This window comes from Miscanthus floridulus, chromosome 12 (assembly GCF_019320115.1).
Source record: "Miscanthus floridulus cultivar M001 chromosome 12, ASM1932011v1, whole genome shotgun sequence".
Lineage (NCBI taxonomy): Eukaryota > Viridiplantae > Streptophyta > Magnoliopsida > Poales > Poaceae > Miscanthus > Miscanthus floridulus.
In genome coordinates, this window is record NC_089591.1 from 42,279,376 (window position 1) to 42,302,421 (window position 23,046).

Here is a 23,046-nt window from a genome sequence, read left to right on the forward strand (position 1 = left end):
AACATTTGATGGATGCAGACAGCACATACCTCCAAAGGATGAGCCGCAGCAACAGGAAGAGCTCTAGGGGCCTTGACCTGAAACTGAACCTCTCGCTTCCTGCAACAGGGGGCTCCTCCAGGAGGGCGATGGCTGATGAGGAGTCGTCCCCAAGCTCCTGCCTGTCGTCAGAGAACGAGCATGGCCTACAGTGGTCCAACAGCCCTGAGGCCACATCCATGGTTCTTGCTGCCTGTCCTCGCTGCTTCATCTACGTCATGCTCCCACAAGATGACCCTCGGTGCCCCCAGTGCAAGAGCCCTGTGCTCCTTGACTTCCTGCAGGACAACAGTAACAACAGTAAGAACAACAGTAATAATAGCAGCAGGAGGAGCAGGAGGGGATGAGCAATATGGTTCCATTAGGCGGCACAACATCAAGAAAAAGAGTTATATGAAGTCCTAGGTCCAGTAGTTCTATTTTGTCCGGTCATTTCTTCAGTGTAACTGTGATATATCCATACTAAAATTGCGAAGCTAGCACCCATACGCTAGTATCACAGTTTTGATATATCACAGATACACTGACGAATGGGGACTATATCTTTCATCCTTGTTTCCTTCCTTTGTGGCTCTAAATGTAATAGTTTTGTTTAGACATAGGACCAGACTTCCTATCTTTTCGTTTCAAGATAAGAAAAGTTCACCCTGATAGAGTGAAATTGAGAAGTAACTTCATTCTATCATACATAGGAGCTTCAAATCCAAGCTTCCAAGTATCGGTTTCAATTTCCTCATTATTCTGAGTTGGACAAGGTATCCACGCCCGACATAGGAAGAAGGGGATAACACAGGAAGAACAATCAACCCCAGAAATGGGATGGTAGTATCACAGGTTAGCTGGACTGATCAATTGGCATTCCTGCGTCCACGTTGCAACAAAAAGATGTGTGCTTCATGAACTCTATCAACTACCCATGAAGACATCAAGTATTGAAATGGTCATGGAATTTCAAATTGGAAAGAGATATGCTTAAAAAAGGTTGAAAAAAAAGTTGGTGTGACGCCATGCAATAAATACTGATTAATTTCAGCATGCGTCACTCTGTTTCCATAGTGCATCCATCTGAATATGAGCATTATTACGCAACAACCTTACGCAATGCTGCTTTGGTCAACTTTGTCAAGCCAATATATTTAAGTTCACTTCATAAAGACGCCTCAGGTTAAGTCCAGATCATCATTATCAGATAATACAAGTGGATTTGAATAACATCAAAAGGAGAAAGATAAAAAAATCAAAGAACATGTGCCTATATAGGATGTACCCATTAATTCATGTTGACTGGAAATAGCAAGCTTGTCCCTTTCATTTCATTCATTGACGAAAACAACAATATTTCAGGCTGTAATATGGTGGTTCCGTGACAAGACAACAGAAAAGAAATGAGCTGTTAATAGGGAAAGGAAGAAAGAAACATGAACAACATAAGAATGAAACAAAAAAAAAAATCAAATGTCATGCCGAAGTGGATTACAATATATTTATGACAGTAAAACACAAAAAAGTAGCTAATTTAACAATTACCATGCGTGCAGCTGTTTTGTTTGGTGAATGTAAGGTCCTATGTGTACTTGCCTTGTCATAGACGACTAGCGAACACATGGTCTCAACTCTCAAACAATCAACCAAGTTATCAATTTATAACACACCTAAAGAATGCAGAATATTTTAATTCCAGATACAACAACAACAACATAGTCTTTCAGTCCCAAGCAAGTTGGGGTAGGCTAGAGTTGAAACCCACCAAGAGCCCAAGTCACGGTTCAGGCACTTCAATAGCTGCTTTCCAAGTACTCATATTCAAACATAGATCTCTAGGTATATCCCAAGCTTTCAAATCTCTTTTTACTACCTCCCCCCATGTCAATTTCGGTCTTCCTCTACCTCTCCTCATTTTAATTCCAGATATTAAGGATAAAAATTAAGAAGTTAATCAAATAAGCAATTCATTTGAATTTATTGTACATATAAAAAAAGAAATATAACATTGTGACCTTGCATGTTTCTTCAAACATCAAGAAGCTTCATCTGAAGTTACAGCCCAGTGCTTCAAGAGGCTATAACAAATGCCTAACAACACTACATGTGCAGTAGATGAATAATAGATCTAAATTTGTGTACAATTCAACATAACAGATAAAACTCAATAAGAAAGAGAACTGGGAGTTACACCACTTGAACATGTATTCTAAAAGAACTGAAACTAACACAAGTAATTTTTTTCCAGTAAATTCTAACTACATGCATTTTTTTTGTTTAATATAGAAACATGGAGTATTAATATGTAGTCTACCAAAATTGAAGTGCGGACAATATTCAACATCATCTCAGAACAATTTGGAAAGTACAAGTTAGACGCACACCTTTAGATTATATATAGCCACACCTTGCCAGGTAAAAATGATATTACACTGAAGATTCTACAATTTTACAGTCTGAAGTCTGAACATGTTTACAGCACCCTTTCGAACACAATGCGTTAACGCCACCTAAAGGGCACGATATTACCAACGCCCATGAATGACCTGATAATTCACAAAGAGCATACCTTGAGTTGTATAAACAAAAAGTACAGTGCACTTAAAAAATGGCTCAAGCCCTCAAGTCCAATTTCCCTGACTGCTTGCAGTCAAAAGGGAAAAGGAAAACAGAGAAATCCTTGGCTGCAAAGTGCACTAAAAAAATGGCTGAAGCCCTTAAGTTCCAATTTCCCTGAATGCTTGCAGTCAAAAGGGAAAAGGAAAACAGGAGAAATCCTTGGCTGCAACTATCCTGATATGTTTTTTTGAACTGCAATTTTTTTTTTAACTGTACTATCAATGGAACATAAGGGGCCTAAGCGCAACATCTGAAGACGAAAGACAAGAACATTCACCTAATGCAGACCCCATTCATCCACCAAGGGTCTCAATGCCAACAGGTTTGGCTGTGTATATGCAATCACCCAAAGGTCGCTGAAGCATGTTGCCGGCTATGATCCTGCGGAGATCACATCACGTCATCACATGGCAATATCTAAACGGGACTACAAGATACGGGAGGAGAAAAGCAATCTCGGCCTGACATACAGTCAAACAGCGATATTGGAGACGTGCACGAGAGACCTAAATTGCAACTAAAGCACGAATTGTAGCCTAAAACTAGGGCTGTATGAACCGAAAGAAATACATTTAGCTAAAATGCCCCCCTAAAAGACTACAAACAACTCAAACTAGAGTTGTATAATTTTGTTTTAAAAAAAAACTAAATGCAGGTGAAAATACCCTATTTGCGCACCTTTCCCATTTGCAAAAGCGCAACCGTGGAAACTGGCTCACCTATTTGCGCACCTCGATTTCAGAATCCCCTCCGCCGAGGATAAGGAGAAGCTTCGGCCTCCGGACGGCGACGCGCCGACGAAGCCGAGCACTGCCTGCCGCTCTTCGCGTCGCCTTCCGAAAGCAACGGTCACAACCGGGCAACCGCTGGCTGGACATGGGCTCGTTTGGTGTTAGACCAAGCAATGTGAGTCTGGCCCAACTTGGCCAGAGGTTCGTCGGTCTGAACACAATTGGCCCGGCCCGTAGCTTGACCAGAGGAGCCTTTTTCGGCTGGCGCCTTTCTTTGTGCCAACCCACCGAATCATCGGCCCATCGGCGCCGGCATGGATCATCAAAAATCAAATTTGTTTGCTCAAAAATAAAATTTGTATAATAGAATTGCAAAACTATTTCAGACCCGGAGGTGGCAGATTAAGATGCACAGTCAAGCTAGTCTGGAAAGCAGCAAAATTTGAAAAGGAATCGCATAATTGTAAAGAAACGAAACGATTGTGGAATCTGGGGGAGGATAAGCTATGTTAGGCAAGCGACCAGGTCACCTCGGCCGGCGAATCTTTGCTGGTGCGACGACATTGATAGAAAACACAGCCTACATGCTCCCTATCATTGGCATGCCACAAAAAACACAAAGAGGCTGCCTACCTACTACTACTACTACTACCAGCAACCTCTCTGATTTGTTTAGGGCACTCTTGTCGGACCAAAGGCTCATGTGCATTTTCACCATGCCATTGCCATGTGTAGGTCCTGCTAATGCAGTTCCCAATGCTGTACTGTACTGTACATGGTCGATTCATCAAGCACTAAGAGTGGAAAACTATGTGCACGCTTGGTGGTGTTCATTTCGATCATGTAGGCAGGCTCTCAATTCCAGCCAGTGTCCCTCCAGCAATTCAACATGCTCGAAGCTGGTGATCGGTGGGAATCCCAGGGGCGACACTCCTATACCGGCTTGATGTGCTAGAGACAAGGAACTAGTCAACTTTGCATGTGCAGACGACGGAGCATCATGATCCTTGTGAATTCCTTGTTATACGTAGTTGTTGACTCCGTTCCATCATTTATTCATTTGGATTGGAACTTGTTCTATGAAGATTTGCTGTATATAGAACGTTGATGTTGTTAATTAATTCAGACTGTCAGAGACGTACGTACGTGTCTTCTGCTGCCAATCTAATGCTATAGGTCCGTTTCCCATAATTCGGCACCATCAGAGGAACAACCTAATAACCTTCATAATTAGTTAACTAATACGAAGGTGATTACGTGCAATGATAAGTAGAAGAGAGTCATTTCTTTCGAAACAAAAAACAAGAATGCAATTATCTTAGACGCTCATCCAACGGTTGCAAGTCAGGGTTTGTTTGTTCAGACTTCAGAGAGTATGCATGCATGCACTCTCTGATCTTCCCGTGGTTTCTCACATGCTGATGATAGTATACGACAGAAGCTACATATATATGCTGAGCAGACTGCATCCATTTTAACAGATCAGCTGCAACACACTAAACATCCAGATTATACGGCTCTTCTTAATTAAAATGCCAACACACTCAATATTATCACTGTACTTGCCTGTCAGCTTGTACTAGTAGTGTTTTTTTTTTCATTTAGTTTAAAACGCCTGCAACAACAGACATGCGGCTTTTGCTCCACTCACATAACCTGAACAACAACAAAGCTTTCAGCAAGAAGAACATCAGCATAAGAGAACAAGAAGGTGGCATCCAAACACAGCCAAAAACATGGAGGAAAGCCTCCTCCAAAGCTAAACGGCCGTGCGTGCATGTTGGCGTTTGTCGCCTTATAATTGCCTTTCTTTTGCCAAGGGAACAGGCCATTAGGCCCTGGAAAGAGCCAGCACTGCTGCCACGTTGGGTCAACCGTAGCCGTAGGATCCATCAGCTTTCTCTGTTGGAACCAAACCAATGCAAGTGGCCGGTTGTATACTCCATTCCAACCTAGCTTTTCTTGTCCTGAGGAACAGGGAAAGCCTCTCAGGAGACATCTCAGGGACCATATGCATTACGAGGATTCATGGCTATTTGCCCCTTCAAATCAAATTATATACACAAACACTGCATTATATTCATCTTTTGAAAGCTGCATCTGCACTTCCAGGATACATACACTAGTGGCAGAAACACAGAGAGAGGCAAAGACATGTAGAAAAACTGCTCGGCGGTGGTGTGCCACAAACACAAACTATAAAGATGCATGGATGCACTGATCGATCGAAAACCGGTGGACCGTCGGTTGGTTGATCCGACGGCGCCGGACACCCGCTGGCTGCGGCTTTTCACACGTACGTGCACAACTCCCACTCCACAGCAGCTTAAAAGAACAGCAGAACACTAGTGGCAAACAGTAGTATACCTTTTAACCATGGCAATGACACGAGCAGACAAAGCTCTTTTTCTTCCTGAAAAGCAGCAATGGCGGACTACGCATAGTTAAGCGGTCGGACACGGCCTTTTCCTCGCCTTGAGAACGACGACACACCCGCGCGCGTGGAGGTTAACATGTTCGTTTCGTAGTAAACGACTATGATTTATTTACTGCTGGCTGGTTTAGTACGAGAGAAAAATCTTGTTTCACATTATAATCCACGATCGTATCACGCGAACAGGCTGTAAGCTCGTCTCGAGGGAGCTGCAGTGGCGTTGGGCCTGACGGCGAGAGCAGGACAGGGGTGGCGAGTATGCCTTGTTTATAATCTCTCTTGGAACTCGGAAGAAGAGGCCAAGCGAGAGATTTTTCTATGGGACGTACGTTTCAAATTTTTGTCACATTGCCCAACCCAACCAACCCTGTGATTGTCTGTCAGGCATGGATCTCTCCAATCTCCGTTTATAATCTTCACTTCTTTCTTCATCCATGCATGATGCATCAACATCATCACCTGATGTACCTGAGCATGGCTTCTTCAGAAGTTCAGATGGATGAATGTCCTGTTGCAATGTAAGTTTTTATTTAGGGCGTGTTTAGATCCAAAAAATTTTAGGTTTGAGGTACTGTAGCACTTTCGTTTTTATTTGGTAATTAATGTCTAATTATAGACTAATTAGGTTCGAAAGTTTCGTCTCGCGATTTCTCACCTAACTGTGTAATTAGTTTTTTTTTATCTATATTTAGTACTCTATACATATACTGCAAGATTCGATGTGACGATTACTGCGCAAAATCTTTTTGTTTTTGATAGAACTAAACGGCGCCTTACCGGATTTGCAGGACAGCAGGACCATAAAGTGCGAGATGTGCAGTAACATCTTACACCTGCCACCTTTCATTCATTCAATTTCTTGCAGATCGTGCCAGGCATCCTGTAGATCTTTGCATCTGTCTTTTTTTACAATCGAAATCAACCAGAGAACAGTAGTACTAGCAGTTCAGGAAAATATTATTGAATGTGGGATTCAGGGAGTGGCAACATGAAGCATAGAAATGCACAGGGTGCACTGTAAATGCTTTCAGGAGATGGACAGCAATCCACAGGTCAAAATAGGACCAATGTCCACAGGATCTGTAGACAGCATGGCATTATTTGACCAGCACAGCTGTTTAGATTTTGTGCTCTCTTCCTCAAAAATAAATAAATACATAAATAACTGAAAATTTTTTCTTCTAACAGGAAGCAAGAAAACAGCTGCCACGCACAAGAATAGTTTATACCGTTCGGCTTATCCCATATTCGGTTTGTTCGGCTTTTTTTAGCTGGAATATTATTGTTCTCTCATAACAATTCAACCAGAACGGTGTTTTTCAGCCAGTTTCAGCCAAAATTCTGCCAGGCAAACGAGACCAATGCAGCTTTGGGACGTAATAGAAAAAGCGCAAACAAAAGCAGTTGATCAGAGTCATAGGGCAACGAACTACGAACATGATGAGCACACCCAATCTTTGCAACAAACATGTCAATCTTAGAGAAAAAAAAAAGTCGAAAGGTTTAGTAGAACAGCACGTACTTTCTGCCAAGAATTAACTACTACTCTCTACTCTGGAGCTCTGTCAATCTGTCACAAAAACAGAAAGCTTCCACTGTTTAAAAAGTTCGGTGGAATAGGCATTTTCACCCCTCGATTGCCCAAAGCTTAGTTTTATGTTTTTGTCCCTCAACATCTGTTAAATTGGCCACTGGGCCTCTAAACTTCTCCCCTGTTTTTTTAATGTGTGTAAAAGGACAGAACCTGCCGTTTATTAATTTATATAGCTTATATAGAACCCACTAAAAGTCATTAATGTTTATTTCTCTACTCTCACGTTAAACCACGTCATCGTCAAAACTCTCTCCGTCATGTACAACCACTTTCTATTATGTGCGTCCATTCCATCCATGAGAAATACTTCTCAGTTACGCATCCATTAGGTGAGCTAATGTGGAATCATCCCCACTAGCAAAAGCAAAACAGGCCAAAACATTATCTGGGTTAGCGTAGAATCACCCCCCCACCTAGCAAATACAGACGGGCTAGTTAACATAGAGGAAGGAACCTAAACCCAAAACTATGCTGTTAAAACAAACATGATGAAAAAGAGAGCAAGAAAAACTAAGGGCCTGCTTGGTTTCCAGGCAAGCTTGGCTTCCTTCACGCGAGCAAGCCGATCCTTGTTAGCTCAGATGAGCCAAATTGGCTCGTTGACGATTGCAATTATATTTTGACTCGGTAAGGTGAGGCGAGCATTATTTCAGGAACCAAGCAACCCCTAAGTGCTTGGGCGGATCTTCTTAAGGTGCCTTGCGCCACGGCCCATAGTGGTCCAAGTCATCACCTTTTCCTTACTTTTCGCCACAAGGGAGACCACATAAGAATGTCTTCGGTTGACAATTCTAGCGTGTTGCTCATTCCAGATTTTCCAGTTTGTGAGGATTAGAAAGGCCCTTCACGATCACCTATGGATGGCAACGGGCACATTACCTGTGGGTAGAGGATTTACAAACTCGCACCCGCGAGGCAAACGTTGTGCCCGCGCCCACAACCCGTCACGGGCACAAAATTGAACCCACACCTGTCACCCGCGGGCACAGTGTACCCACGGGCACACCCGTACCCGCCAGCCATATCACAAATTCACAGTTCACAATCACAAACATGTACATATCATAGATCCAATGCACAACAGTACAAGTTCATAAATAATATTTCACAAATAACAGTTCACAACTATTGTTCAACATCTTAAAAATAAGAGTACAAGCCAAATAAATATGGTTGAACAAGCACAAGTGACAAGTCTAGAACAACACACACGCTGCGGCCTAGCGTACGGGAGGCCAGGATTGCGGCTGTGCGGAGGAGGATAAGGGGAATCCTAGAAAGTCCTTTATATACTGCAATAGGCCCACATGTCATGCGGGTTCGTGGGTTTACGGGCACGGGTAAGGTATTTTCATACCCGCAAATTTTTACCCGCGGGCACAAAATCAAACCCGCACTTGTGCCCGTGGGTATAAAATGGTACTCGTATCCTCACCCTAACAGGTTTTTACCCTCGGGCACGCGGGTAATTTGTACTCTACAGTCACCCCTTTCAAACGTGCAACTTGAATCCACCGTGCAGGCACCGACCCTGCATGTCTCCAAATTAGTCCTAAGCCAGGCATAAATCGGTGTCCCAAATTCGAACGGAATAGCAACAGTGGATGGAGAGGTTTCCAAACTTTTCATTTGGATCAAACTAATTCTTGATCTAATTTGGAAGGTCATAATGGCTCTAAAGGGTCATCTTTCCCATCCCAAGCTTCTTCACGTCGTGTGAAATAAACATACCTTAGACCTCATGAGTAAGGTGGGTACTAGCAAATATTGGTGTAGAGTGGATTATGAAATTTGTGATAATCTAGCATGTGGATTTGCAAAAAAAAAAGTTCTGTTTCAGCTTGTGATTATAAAAAAGCTACAGTACAATCTAAAAACTAAAGATGCAATGAGCATGGCCTTAGTGATCCGCGCATTTGCTTGGGAACCTGTATCGTGATTGGACGCGCACTATTCAAACTCCTATAAGTGCGGGTCTTGAGTTTGGGTCATCAACTATATAATAAACCAATTAGAACTCTTATTATATCTAATTTGTCACGTTGGACTACTTTTTAGTAAAACCAGACATGCATGATGCGCTAGCTCGAGGGAGGTACAGAAGAACTCATGAGAAAGTGATGGATGAAAATCTAAGGGAGAGACGAAATTTTTTGCTATACTAGAGATTTAATTGATTATGAAGGTCCTTCCTCTATTCTTCTTTAGATATCTTCACTTAGGATAAATGGTATAGGGGGTTCATGATCTAAGCCATGTCGTCTCATGCTCTATTGCTTATAAGGTATACCCTCTGTCTTAAAAAAAATATCATTATAGCTATGGATCTCAACAAATGGTTTAGATTTATAGCTAAAATGACATTCTTTTTAGGACAAATTCTGTATATTTACACAGTATGTTTTATTTTATCAGTCCAGCACTAGATGAGCGGGGCTCTTCCACTTCACTGATTCTATCCTTCTATTTCTTTATCTCTTTTCCTCCTCTATTAACCATGGCAAAAACTCCCTCATCCCGGCATTGGATCGGCCCATATGATCCATATAGAAACACATATTGATGTAGTTATTTGACTTTTCTAACATATTAAAATCAACTAGGCATGTAAATTTGTCGCTCAACATAAAAGCAAGGACTCTAAAAAGGAAAAATACGGAGGCTCAGTTGTATTTCAGAGATGACATATGTATCCATCAAAAAGTTAGGGGATGAAAAATACTATTTCGCCTTCTGTTTCCTAAAAGATTACCATGTTACCACATATAAACTTTGCTGAACTAAGAAAAATGGAAATTGCTGGCGCCCGAACGTTCGATGGGATGGGATTCCGTCACACGGTACGGAACGGCCCAAGAGAACGACCCATCAGAAACCCGTCATACTCCCACCGTATCGCTGTAGTCCTTCCTTGTCTACCTCGTCCCGCTCCGCATGCGCACCTCGCCCCCGTTCGCCTCTCCCCACCCCACGCCCGCTACTCCTTCCTCCTGACCCCCTCCTCTCTCTCCGCGCGAGCGGGACTCAGGAGCCGGGACGAGGACGAGCACGCCCCGTCCGCAGGACCCCAGGCACGACACGCGCCCCATCTGTTGGTCCCGGCTCACCACACCCCTTCCCACAGCGTCCGGGCCATGCCCCAATGACTCTCTAAACATACCTCTAAAATATGAAACACTTGCAACATGAAACACTTGAATACAATATACGTCTGAAGTAGATAAAACATTTAGAACATACACTTACAACATATGTGTGAAACATATGCAACATCCAGATAAAACACTTACAACATGAAAACACTTATTGCAACATAAGACTGAAACCGCTAAAACATTTCAAACATACTCTTGCAACATATGTGTGAAACATATGCAACATCTAGATAAAAAATGCTTGCAACATACGTCTGAAACAGATGAAACATTTTGAACAAACCATTGCAACATGCCTCTGAAAAACTTGCAACATGCCTCTAGAACACTTTGCTATATATGAAACATCCCAATGTACTTTTGGAACATCCATATGAAACACTTGCAAAATACCTCTAGAACATCTAAAACACTTAAAACATATGCTTGCAACATGTCAGGTGCGACACTTTAGTGGAAGGTGTCCACCATGTCAGGCGAGTTGAGGAACTCGATAAGTGCCTCAATGGGCAGATTAGGGCTGGGAGGTTGAAAGCCCTAGTTTGATTTTGGATAATTGATGAAACCTATTTGGACTAATCCTTGTATCTAAGTGTGTGACTAGATAGGATGGTCCAATCCAAGTGGTGGAGCAAGATGAAGTCTATGGTGATGGTGATGGACATGTGATGATGATGATCATGCTCTAAACTTGGAAAAGAAGAAAGAGAAAAACAAAATGGGCTCAAGGCAATGGTATAATCAATAGGGCCATTTTGTTTTTCCACTCAAGACACCTAGTGGATGTGAGTGGATTTAGGATAGATAGCTGTACTATCAGAGGGAAGAATCTCGGTTAAAGCGGTTATCAAGTGCCACTAGGTGAAGTGATTCATGCATATGCATTAGGACCTAGTGTGCTAACAATTAACCCTTAGAAAGTACTTGAAAAATGATAACACATGTGCACAATGATGATACACAATGTGTCGGTGCAGAAAGTGACCAACTAGTAAATATTTGTAGTTTTGCTATACGTTATGATCGGAGGTGGCCTAGCACTCAATGACACAGGATTTATACTGGTTCAGGCAACATGCCCTATGTCCAGTCAGGGTCGGTCGGTGACTTTATTCCTAAGCCCAGGTGCTCAAAGTCTATAGTGGGGGTACAAACGAGAAGGAGGAAGAAGGGGGTGTACAAGAGGTTCAGTTGGCTCCGACCAAAAGGGTCGCGGTCGGAACTTGGTGATCCTGTGGTTGGGAGCGTTGATGTCGATCTAGTGAGTTTGGGCTTGAAGAAGTCGATCCCCCCTTCGGGGGAGGGAGTGCATCCCCTTTTATAGATGAAGGGGATGGCTTTATAGGTGAGAGGGGGAGAGTATAGATATTTCTAAGTCTTGCTGCCTACGGTGATGAAAATTGGATAATGGTTGAAGCCCCCCAATACTGTCGATGTTGCTGTAGGATGTCAGATGTGTACAGAAGGTCGAGCTATCTTCTTTAGGAAGGATGACGCTGGTACCTACAAAATACTTCTGGATGCCTAGTGGCGTATGAGGAGCCGTGCTATGTTCACCCGATATGGCAAATCCTAGAGCCCATACCGCAACTGGTGTCCAGAGACACACGGAGGGGGCTTACCATATGGGAGTTTCTAGCGGCCCCTACAGTACTTTGTGTCAGGGTGGCTGTAGAGCACTGCTTCGTGCAGGGTATAGTCCCTAGTATAGTGGTGTTGACTTGTGAGCCATGCCTTGCCTTTCTCCACACGCCTTCTAGTTCTTTCCGAGCAGGCATCCCTGGTCGGATGGTCCCTAGTCGGTTCTGGCGCGCTAGTCGAAGAATAGTGATGGCGGTGCTTTTCTATGAATCCTGGTCGGAGACATGGGGTCGAAGTCAGAGGCGGTCCTCGGGTCAGGCTTTCTGAGTGGAGGCTGTGCGGAGGCAGCCGGGGCCTGACGCTAGCGCTCTGATCGGAGAGGCCGTTCGGAGCTGGCCTGAGCCTGAGCTAGTGCTCCGGTCGGAGAGATGGGCCAAAGGTGGCCTGGGCCTAAAGTGAGTGATCCAGTCTGATGGTTTTTAGACTTTCAGGCCGGTCCAGAAGAAAGAAAGGCCGTTTTCCTGGGCCGAGCCCTGGCGTGGAAGCCGGTCCCCGAGGGACCCCAGGTTCATGAACCCGACCCAATGTGTTTAGCACTTGGGAGCAAGGGTGAAGAGATAGAAGTTGATTTGGAGGTGAAAAGATCAATAGGACCCTGATGGCAAGGGCAACAGGGCTAGCTTATAAGCCTTGTCATTTCAAACGTAGCACCTCCAGGTTAACCCTTTTACATGAAGCGAGGACAAAAGTGTAAGAGGTGTTACACGTATGGAGGCCCGTTTCACGTGCAGAACTGGGCCATATAAGCAATTTTTGGACGGTGGGGGTATTACAAATGGTATCGGAGCATCAACCCTTGCTGCACGTGCCAGTGGAGGGGGTGTACCAAGGGGTGGTCCTGGACATATGCCACATATATGTGGTGAGCTGCTGAGGGTGTCAGCCCTTAAGGGGGGTGAATGTAACACTCCAGCCCATTATTAGCCTGTAGTAGTTGTGAAGTTGGCCCATGTAGCCTAAGTGGCACACGTGGAGTTGTTGTTGGTGGGTTTAGTACCACCTTAGAAGTTTAGGAGGGTGAAGGCTAGCTTATAAGCCTTGTCGTTTCAAACATAGCACCTCTAGGTTAACCCTTTTACATGAAGCAAGGACAAAAGCGTAAGAGAGGTGCTACGCGTATGCAGGCCTGTTCCACGTGCAGAGCTAGGGCATATAAATAGTTTTTGGACGTAGGGTGTTACTGATCTATGTTGAACATATGATGGTTCTTGGATGGGAATTCTATGTTGATCCATTATGCTTTGGAATAAATATGCATGTGGGATGTGTAGCCCTCTGCATAAGCTTTCCAAAATGTCCAAGATTATCAAAATTGGAGTTCAGAGCTAAGAGTTATAGTCGTTTTAGCACTCAAGACTCTAGCTAAGGATCAGGTCAGGATCTAGGGTTCGGACCATGTTCTGTGGGTCCGGACCATGTTTTCTGGGTCCAGTTGAGTGTTTTTACATGTGTTTAGAGGGACAAGACCCTAAGATGGTCCGGTTGTTGAGTCTAGACCGGGTCCAGAGGAAAAAACCCTCTCTAGAAGCTCTCTGGATTGAACAGGACTAAGGGGTTAGATGGTCCTGTTGCTCGATCCGGTTCTAGGGTCTGGTACTACGTAGTTTGATGCATTTTTTAGTGACTGTTGAGATCTAACAAGCGCGTTTGAATGAGTATATACATGGCAAGATCTGGATGTCTGAACCTTCACTATAGATGGTCCGAAACCATCCTCCGAAGCCTCAGTCTGGACCTCCCCGAGGGCATAACAGCTATAACTTTTAGGGGGCTCTATAAATAGAGCTTGGGCGTGTTTGGCTCACTCTCTTAGTCATTCTTACATGTGATAGCATCCTTTGAGCTGAGCAAACACCCTCCCACTCATTTCCTTGCTTAACAGTGCAAATCAAAGTGAGATTGAGTGATTTCAAGTGCATTTGCTTGAGTGATTGCATCTAGTGGCACTTGGGGATTGATTTGCTGTGGTTCTCTTGTTACTCTTGGCATTTGCTGACTCCTAGAAGGCTTGGAGCAGCAGTGGAGGTTTGGCACATGTTGGTGATTGCTCATGGCTGACTCTGATGATCTTGTGAGGGGTTCTTGCACCTATTCCCCATGGGTGATCGCGAAAGGTGACTCTAGTGGATTGCTCGTAACTTATGGATCCCCATCTTGTGTTGGTTGTGCGGCACCCAATTACGGGTTAGAAGTGTGATGCCTATTAGCTCGTAAACCTCCAAGTGGGTGAACTCTACAACAGGGACATATCTTGCCGGCAAGCAAGTGAACCTCGGAGGAAAAATCATTGTGTCATCTTGTCTCTAGGATATTCATTGTGATTGATTGATTGTCACTTGCCACGGTGGTATAACCCTCACTACCTCTCTTGCACTTACTTTTATATACTTGTTTAGTCAAGCTCTTTAGTGTAGCTAGTTTTGAGAGCTTTTAGTTTGGTTAATGAGGCTCTTTAGTTAGCCTTTGAGAGCTCACTAACTTAGAGTAGTGACTTAGCATTTGTGTGATATAGTGATCATAGCAACTAGAATTGTGAATAGGTGGCTTGCATTTTTAGTAGGCTAGCGTAACACTTGCTTCGCCACTTTATTATCTAACCACTTTGGCTTAAGTGTTGTTGTAGAATTTTTTATAGGCTATTCACCCCCTCTAGCCATTTAGGACCTTTCAGACATGACTGAGCGAAGGGCGCCATGGGCATGGCTGCCGCAAGCTTCTTTCGCTAGGGCACCAGGACACGTGGAGCCTCAATGCAAGCGCGAAGTATGGCATGGCGCCGATGCCCTCGTAGTCTATAGCCACAGGAGGAGATGAGGAGGGGGATGCCGGCGTTGGCTCCGGCGATGAGGGTAGGGTCGGGCGGTAGGCATGACTCCAGCAATGCATCCTGGCATCGTGAAAGCGAGCAAGGGCCCTGAGGCGAAGGAAGCGGATGTTGTCGCCGCTGGAGAAGGCGAGCGATGGGTGAGTGGTAGGGAACGCTATGACGGTAGTGCTCGATGGGAATGTCACCATCTTTTTCTGTTTTGAGAAATGGTGAAAGAATAAAGGCAAAGGGAAACATGCCGATAAGGCTGGTAGTGCACAGGCCAAGGAAGCACGGCGTCCGAACGGTTGAACAACCGCTGTCGATGCGATAAGCAGAGGTTCGGTGTATTCCTAGTCAGAGAAGCAGGTTAGAGTCAGAAGCGAGCGTCGTCCCCTTTTTGGCCAGGCCTTTTGGTTGGAGAAGCGGGTTGGAGTCGGAAGCGAGCACCGTCCCCTCCTTGGCTAGGCCTTCTGGTCAGAGACTGGATCGCACTTCCGGCCTGTCGTTAGGCATCTAGGCCAACCTAGGAGTTGTGCATTGTTTGTAATGTCGTCTGCTAGGCTGAGCTTTTGCTGTGAAGCGGGTCCATTAGGGACTCCGGGTTTATGAACTCGATAGGAGCCCCCGGGCGATTCGGGTAGAATCATCTGGGGTATTTTTGACTTGCCAGCGGGTGCGCGCGAGCGCACCCGGTGGGTGTAGCCCTCGAGCCTTCATTTGACTGGTGAGTCGGTTGGAGGCTGAATATCTTGGTACTCTTTCCTAGGGCTGTAGACTCTTGTGTTTCTACTATTTGGGGGTGTTCGCCCATGTTTGTCCCGCTCACGACCTGCGCGGTCAGTTGTTTTCCTAAGTCAGCGTTGGGCAACCTGAGCCCCTAAGCCTCGTTGGGTTCGGTAGGGGTTGGTCTAGTTCCATGCGTTACCCCATCCATGGTTTCCGCAACCTAAGGGGCTGAGCTAACATCGCTTGCCTTGATGGCTCGAGTAACGCGCTCGGTGAGCTCACTAATGAGTGTGCTCGAGTGGAATCTAGGCCCGTCGTTCGTAACGGGGTTGGCATAGCCCTCATGTGGTATTCCACTGCCCCTTAACCCACTTCTCGATAGATGCCCGGGTCATTCTAGAGACTAACTCAGGTGGCCCGTTAGCCTCCCCTCGATGGAGATTCTATGGGCATGGCTCAAGGTTAGGATTAAACGAGAAGGTCGAGATGACCCTGTCTGCTTCTGAGCATACCGGGCGAGGGCCACTAGGGCTTATTTGCATGTTCTCCCCTAGCTCTGTTTGACATGAGGTGGCCTCGAGCCCTTCATAGGCCTGCCTTCGAACCCTGGTCGGTTGTTGCTCATGTTGAATGAGGCAACTACCACTTCATAACGCAACACGAAGCGTTGTGATGCATTAATTGCATATGCGATGCTTTGGATGTATGGGATGAATGAATGATTATATGAAATGAATGTGTGAATGCGTGTATGCGAAAGGATGAATGAATGATCATGCATTAGAAAATAAAGTAAGAAGGTTTGGTAAAGTTTACCTCAATGACTTGAGTGGCGGGTTTGAGGAGCTCTTGTTGGATATGTCCGAATGGGATCCATGTCTGTCGTTCATGATGGAGTAAGCGTAGCCCACATGGGGCATCCCAGTGCCCCTTACCTGTCTCTCGACAGTTGCCTGAGTCGTCCGATCAACTCAGGTAGCCCGTTGGTCACTCCTCGACGGAGATCCTATAGGTGGGCCCTTTCCAAACCCTACTTGGGAAGGCAGAGGGTCGTTTGCATGCGATTGCGCCTTGTTTCTTGTGCTGGGGTTGTGGTAGTGGTGGGCCCAACCCAGGCCACGTCCCACTTTAACCGGGTGACATTTTGTTGGGTAGGGTGCATCCCATCACATGCCTATTCGCCTTTAAATAGGGCAAGGGAGAGGGTTTTCGTCCCATTCCTTCACCTTTCTCCATCTATCGCCTCTCCTCCTCCTTCCTTCTTGCCAAGCGTGTTCATGCACCACGGCGGTTTCTAAGAGAGATAGGGTAAAGCGAGGGAGAGAAGAACTCATAGATCCATTTGTGAGTCTAGAGCGCAATGTCAAACTGGAGGCCATCCAACGTAGATGAGGCGGTGCTGGCCGCCTTCACCGAGAAGGGGCTACTTCCATCGAAGGAGGTGGTGCACTGGAGGGCTTCTACTCTAGGGGAAGCCATTCCGTGACCTCAGGCCAGCAAGGTTGTCTCCTTCCTCGCCTTCCACGAGTGCCCCACACACTGGTTCTTGCATGGGCTCCTCAACGAGTGGGGCCTAGAGCTATAGCACCTCAATCCGACTAGGGTGCTGCACATCGTTGGCTTCATCACCATATGCGAGGCATTCCTTAGGATAGAGCTACACGTGGACCTCTTTCAGTAGATCTTCACTGGGAGAGCCCTATCGAAGGGGAAGCCACCTAGGACCACGCCGGTTGGGGGCTTCGCCCTACAGAAGAAGCCAAGGCCATCGGGCTCCTACCTCGCATACTCCTTGTGTGACTCCAGTCGGGGGTGGCATGGGGAGTGGTTCTACATCAGGAACCCAGCGGAGGTGTCATTCCCTCCATTCATCGAAAGAAGGCCGGAGAGGTAGAAGAGCTGGTCGTGGGGGCCCTCTAGTCGGTAGAACAAGCTGGAGGTCATCAAGGTGGAGCTCTAGAAGCTAGTGTAGCATGGCTTCAATGGGCTATGGTTGTTCCACACCTTCTTCCATCATCGAGTCACCCCACTAGTGGAGAGGAGGTGACCGATTTGGAACTACTTTAGCCCGATGGATCCCGACCACGCATCACTAGAGGAGTTGGCGGAAGACGAGGTCTGGAGCCGACTCGACCAGGTGCTGTAGCTGAGGGATAAGGAGTCCCTCGAAGGAAAGCCTGGATCTCTCCATGCCGCAAAGCTATCCACTCTGGTACACTCCCTTCTCCTTATTATGTGACCTTTTATTCTCTTGCTCTCCTTTGTTTTGACTTTGAGTTGTTCGTTTCGTAGGGACTCTTTGGTTACAAATCTTGGCCGTATCTCCCAAGGGGGCCAGAGGGCACAGCTTGGCAAGCCACTCTAAAAGAGGCAGCAGTTGCCAAAAAGAAGAAGAGAGCTAAGAAGGCCTAGAGGAGGCATGAGAAGGAGAAGGAGATCGCCCGGTGGGTGTGGGCTGGCAAAAATTGGAGCAACATGGAGGCAAAGCTCGAGTAAGAGGAGCCCATGGAGATGGGTGGCGACGTGAGCACCTCCTAGGATGATAGAGAATGGGACATCGTTGCGGCCTCAGTGGAGCATCATGCACCTACAACCTCATTCGCCGACAGTGGGCAGGATACAGAGAGGTACGGCAATGTTCCTGCATCAAGGAAGTGCGCCGCGAGCTTAAATGCCATCATTGAGCGAGAGGTGAAGCGAACGTGGTCGCCGTGCCCTTCAAAGGCATTGTTGGCTTTGCCCCCCACTGTTTCGAGCATGGCAGGGCATGTCGGCCGATCGAAGGAGCATTCTCGTACCCCCGTATCTTTAGGATCGGTGCGTGCGCGTGACCCACAACGGGGAGATGCCCCACCAGTTGCCCTAGTGGGTGCACCACGAGCCAGCGGTCGTGGTGACTCATGGGGCAATCAAGAATCGGCTAGGTCGGCTCTTCCCTCGGTCGATGTGAGGGTGCGTGGGTCATGACCCATGAGCGGTCCTCGTCCGACGGGCTCAGTGCCAATGGGTCGAGGCTTCAAGGACCTACCACTTTCATAATGGTATGCATCTACGTTCTTTTTTATCTCACAGTTGAGTTTTTTTAGCATGACTGACCTGTACTTATTTGATAGCGGCCAGGGACTGATGGGTCTGGGCATCACCCTGCCTCTCATGTAGGAAGAGTGGAGGCTCAGCCTATAGCGAGTCATGATGAGCTGTGGGGAGAGCAGACTGGCGGTGGTGCAACCTTCCCTCCTAGGGGTTGTGCCCTCCTAGCTGATTAAGAGCACATCAGCGGCAGTGATGGCGGTGATCCCCATGGCGACGGCAGAGGTTGGGTAGGAGGTGACCCTTGTGATCCCTCCCCCAACAGCCATGGTAGAAGAGAAGAGGGAGACCGGGCTCCCTGCCTCGCCCGGTGGAGGAACACATGGCTCGCCCTCCTGGTCGAAGCTGGAGGGGTCAGGAGGAGACATGACCAGGCTAGAGGCAGAACATCTACCAGCGAGCCATGGTGTCAAGATAGTGGAGATCCCCTACTCCAGCGAGGCAGGTGCCAGGGTGGAGCCATCGGCCATCCCGCCGTCGCAGGAGCTGGCGGTGGTCCGGTCGTCGCACGATGTTGTGGCGGCTGGATCTTCCAGCGGGTTGGGGGTGACCCGTGAGCTGGTGTGGACCTGCCTTGGTGACCTAAGGAAGGCTCAGTTCATCCTATGTGGCGGAGAGGAGGTGGTGCTCTGGCACTTCCTGGAGGAGAGAGGATTATCAATGGAGTCTGATCTCGCCCAAACCAAGGCGAAGCTTAAGGAGGCCTTGGAGTGGGTCGAGCTCATCCATCAAATGGTCTCAGTTGACCTGCCATGCATCATCGAGGTAAATCTTTTGTGTTTTTGGTGTTTGTCCTCAACTCCTTGGTGTTTCGCTGGTTGTGTCAGCGTGTTTGCTTCTCACTTTATAGGAGTTAGAGGCGACGTCGATCCATAAGTCCAATTTCCTTCAGGAGGAGCATGGTCGGATGGAGCGGGAGACATGATGTCATGGTGGGTCGATGAGCTTAAGCACCAGCTGGAATCTACCCATCGCGAGTCCCAAGACCGGGCGGCCAAGGCGATGGGAGCATGGGTGGCGGAGCTGTTGACAGTGGAATGAGCTACTGCTACTGAGTGGGGACTTGATGTAGTGAAGGTCTGCCTAGCGGAGACCAAGGTGGCACTCTAGAAGTCCTTGGAGGCTCTAGAGATGGAGCAGAAGGCATGGTCAGAGACTGATCGAGAAGTGCTCGCGCTCTGAGGGCAGGTGCTTGGGGTGGAGGAGTCAAACGCCCGACTGCTCGAGAAGGTGACCCAACAGGAGGAAGGACTCTCCATCCTCAAGAACACCCACCTCGGTACGTACCTATTCCGCCTGTGGTTGATGCCTTGGTTTTTCCTTTCCTTTGCTTCTAAACTTGTCGTCCTTTTTCCAGAGGTGGGCGGAAAACTTGGTTCTCTGGAGCAGGAGCTAGAGACAGCCAAGGCGGTGATCGGTCAGAGCATGAAGGCGCTAGCCAAGTCCCTCAAAGAGTGACGTGCTCTCAAGGGGGAGCCCGACCAGATCTGCAACATCGCCCAGGTGGTCATTTTTTAGGTGTTCAGGTCAGCATTGAGCACTAGCATGCCTACCGTCTAGCTAGTGGTGGTCCTGAACAAGGTTTAGGTGCTCATCTCTGATGAGATGTTCTATGGGATGTTGGGGGTGCTGACCTCAGTGGCGACCCACTACCCAAACCTCAACTTCATCGCCATCTACAGAGGGTACGCCGATGACTAGAGCACAGATGCCATCCATGCGCTCAGGGAGAGCTTGGTGTCATACACATAGATGGTGGCCGAGCAAGTCTCCACGCAGTGGGTGATGGAGGCTCGTCGTTCGAGCATGGCTAAAGGCGTGCACCAGGAAGACGTCATCTAGCCTGTAGATGACATGGAGACTGGATTGGGAGCGAGTGTCATCCCGCCTCTGACCGAGCCAAATGTCATCCCATCGAAAGGCAAGCAACCCTTATCCTCATCAACCGAGCCGTTAGCCGATGCCGCCGGGTAGTCACAATAGTTTTTGGAGTAGAAACAGTTAGTAAATGTAAAGGATAAGTTTGTGGGGGAACCCTGTGTGAACAATTTTTTGTATTCAAGAATACTTCAGTTTCATTTTGTGATGGAATCACTTCGTAAGGGGAAGCATGTCCCATCCATTCTTGGTTTTTATCTTAGCATAGCTTTGTTTTTAATCCCTTCTTTTTTGCACCTACCCGTTTGACCCATAGGCTACAACCTTAAGAACCCAGGCATGGCCTGCAAGGCTCGGCTACTCGTAACCATAGGTCATGGCGGGGTGTGATCAGTCGGGAGTTTAAAACAAAGTTACATAGGGTAATTAAAGGAATGGACTGCCCTTTCGTTTGGGTGAAAAGTATTTACTATATGATAGTAAAAAAGAGAGGTAGTATCACACCCTCGTGGAGCCCCCACATGACCTAGGCCAAGAGTGCACATGCTGGGGTGCTTGTAGGAGCAAACATTGAATGAAAGAAAGTGGTAAGACCAAATTTTTAGGGGAAGAAACGACGTAATGGTTCGATGTTCCAAGTGTTGGTGAGAACGTTGTCGTTGTCATCCTTTAGTTGGTAGGTGCCTAGTTGGATCACCTCGGTCACCATATAGGGTCCTTCCCATGGTGGAGAGAGTTTGTGTTTCTCCTTGGTTGATTGGGTTCTTCGGAGCATGAGGTCTCCGACCTCGAGGATCCTTCCTCTGATTTTTCTTTCATGGTACCTATGGAGAGTTTGCTGGTAGTGAGCGGAGCGGATGATAGTTGTCTCGTGAGCCTCCTCGAGCAGGTCAACCGTGTCTTACTGAGCCTCCATGGCTCGGTCACGGTCGAAGGCCTTTACTCTTGGGGCGCCGTGATCGAGGTCGAAGGGCAACACTGCTTCAGCTCCGTAGGCTAGGAAGATGGGTATGAACCCTATGGATCGGTTTGGGGTCGTTCTCAGGCTCTAGAGGATCGCTAGGACCTCTACAACCCATCACCTAGTGTACTTATTGAGTCAGTCGAAGATGTGTGGCTCGAGTCCTTGGAGGACCATGCCATTGGCCCATTCGACCTGACCGTTAGTACGTGGATATCCGACTGAGGCCTAGTCGATCCTGATGATGTATCCATCACAGAAGTCTAGAAACTTCTTCCCGGTGAAGTTAGTTCCGTGGTCAGTGATGATGCAGTTAGGAACACCAAAACGGTAGATGATGTTAAGGAAGAACTTGACCACCTCTTCCGAGCGAATGTTGGGGATGGGCTTCGCCTCTATCCACTTGGTAAATTTGCCTACTGCTACGAGTAGGTGAGTGAAGCCGCCTGGGCCCTTTTCGAGGGGTCCTACCATGTCAAGGCCCTAGACCATGAACGGCTAGGTGATGGGGATGGTTTGAAGCTCCTATGCTGGCAAATGAGTTTGCTGAGCGTAGAACTGGCACCCATCACACTTGTAGATGACCTCCTCTGCCTCTTGCAGTGCAGTGGGCCAGTAAAAACCTTATCAAAAGGCTTTTTAGACCAGCGACCTTAGGGCCGCATGATTTTCATAGATTCTAGCATGGACCTCAAGGAGGAGCTATTTCCCTTGGTCGGTAGGGATGCACTTCATGAGTATTCTTGATAGACTTCGCTTGTAAAGTTTGTTACCGAATGTAATGAATGTCTTGGTGCAGCGAGTGATCCATCGTGCTTTAGTCCTTTCAGGTGGGAGAATCTCCTCGAGGTGGTAGGAGAGCAGCGATGCTCGCCAGTCGACTTGATTGAGTGCTACCACAACGATGTTGACGGGCGACGTCATCACAGAGGCACTGAGGTCGGAGCCCCCGAGCGCTAGGGTGGCATCGGGCTGTGTCTAGATCGAACCTTCTAGGATGCGGGCGGATGGCTCATGAAGGTCGTTGATGAAGACCCCATCTAGAGATGGAACCCGCCTGACAGCCATTTTTGCGAGAAAATCAGCAGCATCGTTGTTCTTTTAGGGGACATGATGTAGTTCGATTTCAGGGGACGTGATGTAGTTCGATCCCCTAGAATTTGTCCTCAAGCTTGTGCACCTCCTGACAGTATGCTGCCATGAGAGGGCTTTTGCAAGAGGACTCCTTCACGACTTGGTCGACGACCAACTCCAAGTCACCATGGGCGTACAGCCACGTAGCGCCAAGCTCGATGGCAATGCACAGTCCGTTGATGAGGGCCTCATATTACGTGGCATTGTTTGAGGCCAAAAAGTGGAGGCAAATCATGTAGCGGAGCCTGCTCCC

General features: G+C 47.1%; 1 long non-coding RNA gene across 3 annotated transcripts; it reads right to left on the reverse strand.

The window, feature by feature from the left end:
* Positions 1-185: 185 nt before the first annotated feature.
* LOC136495428 (uncharacterized) lies at positions 186-3,708 on the reverse strand. 3 transcript variants are annotated; one of them, XR_010768998.1, is made up of 5 exons: positions 3,360-3,708; positions 2,918-3,021; positions 2,406-2,567; positions 1,307-1,384; positions 186-317 (listed from the first exon to the last, which is right to left on the reverse strand). It is a non-coding gene; the product is annotated as an uncharacterized lncRNA (long non-coding RNA). The 3 variants fall into 3 exon arrangements; XR_010768999.1 differs by lacking the exon at positions 3,360-3,708 and adding an exon at positions 3,319-3,355; XR_010768997.1 differs by lacking the exon at positions 2,918-3,021.
* Between the last annotated feature and the right edge of the window lie 19,338 nt (positions 3,709-23,046).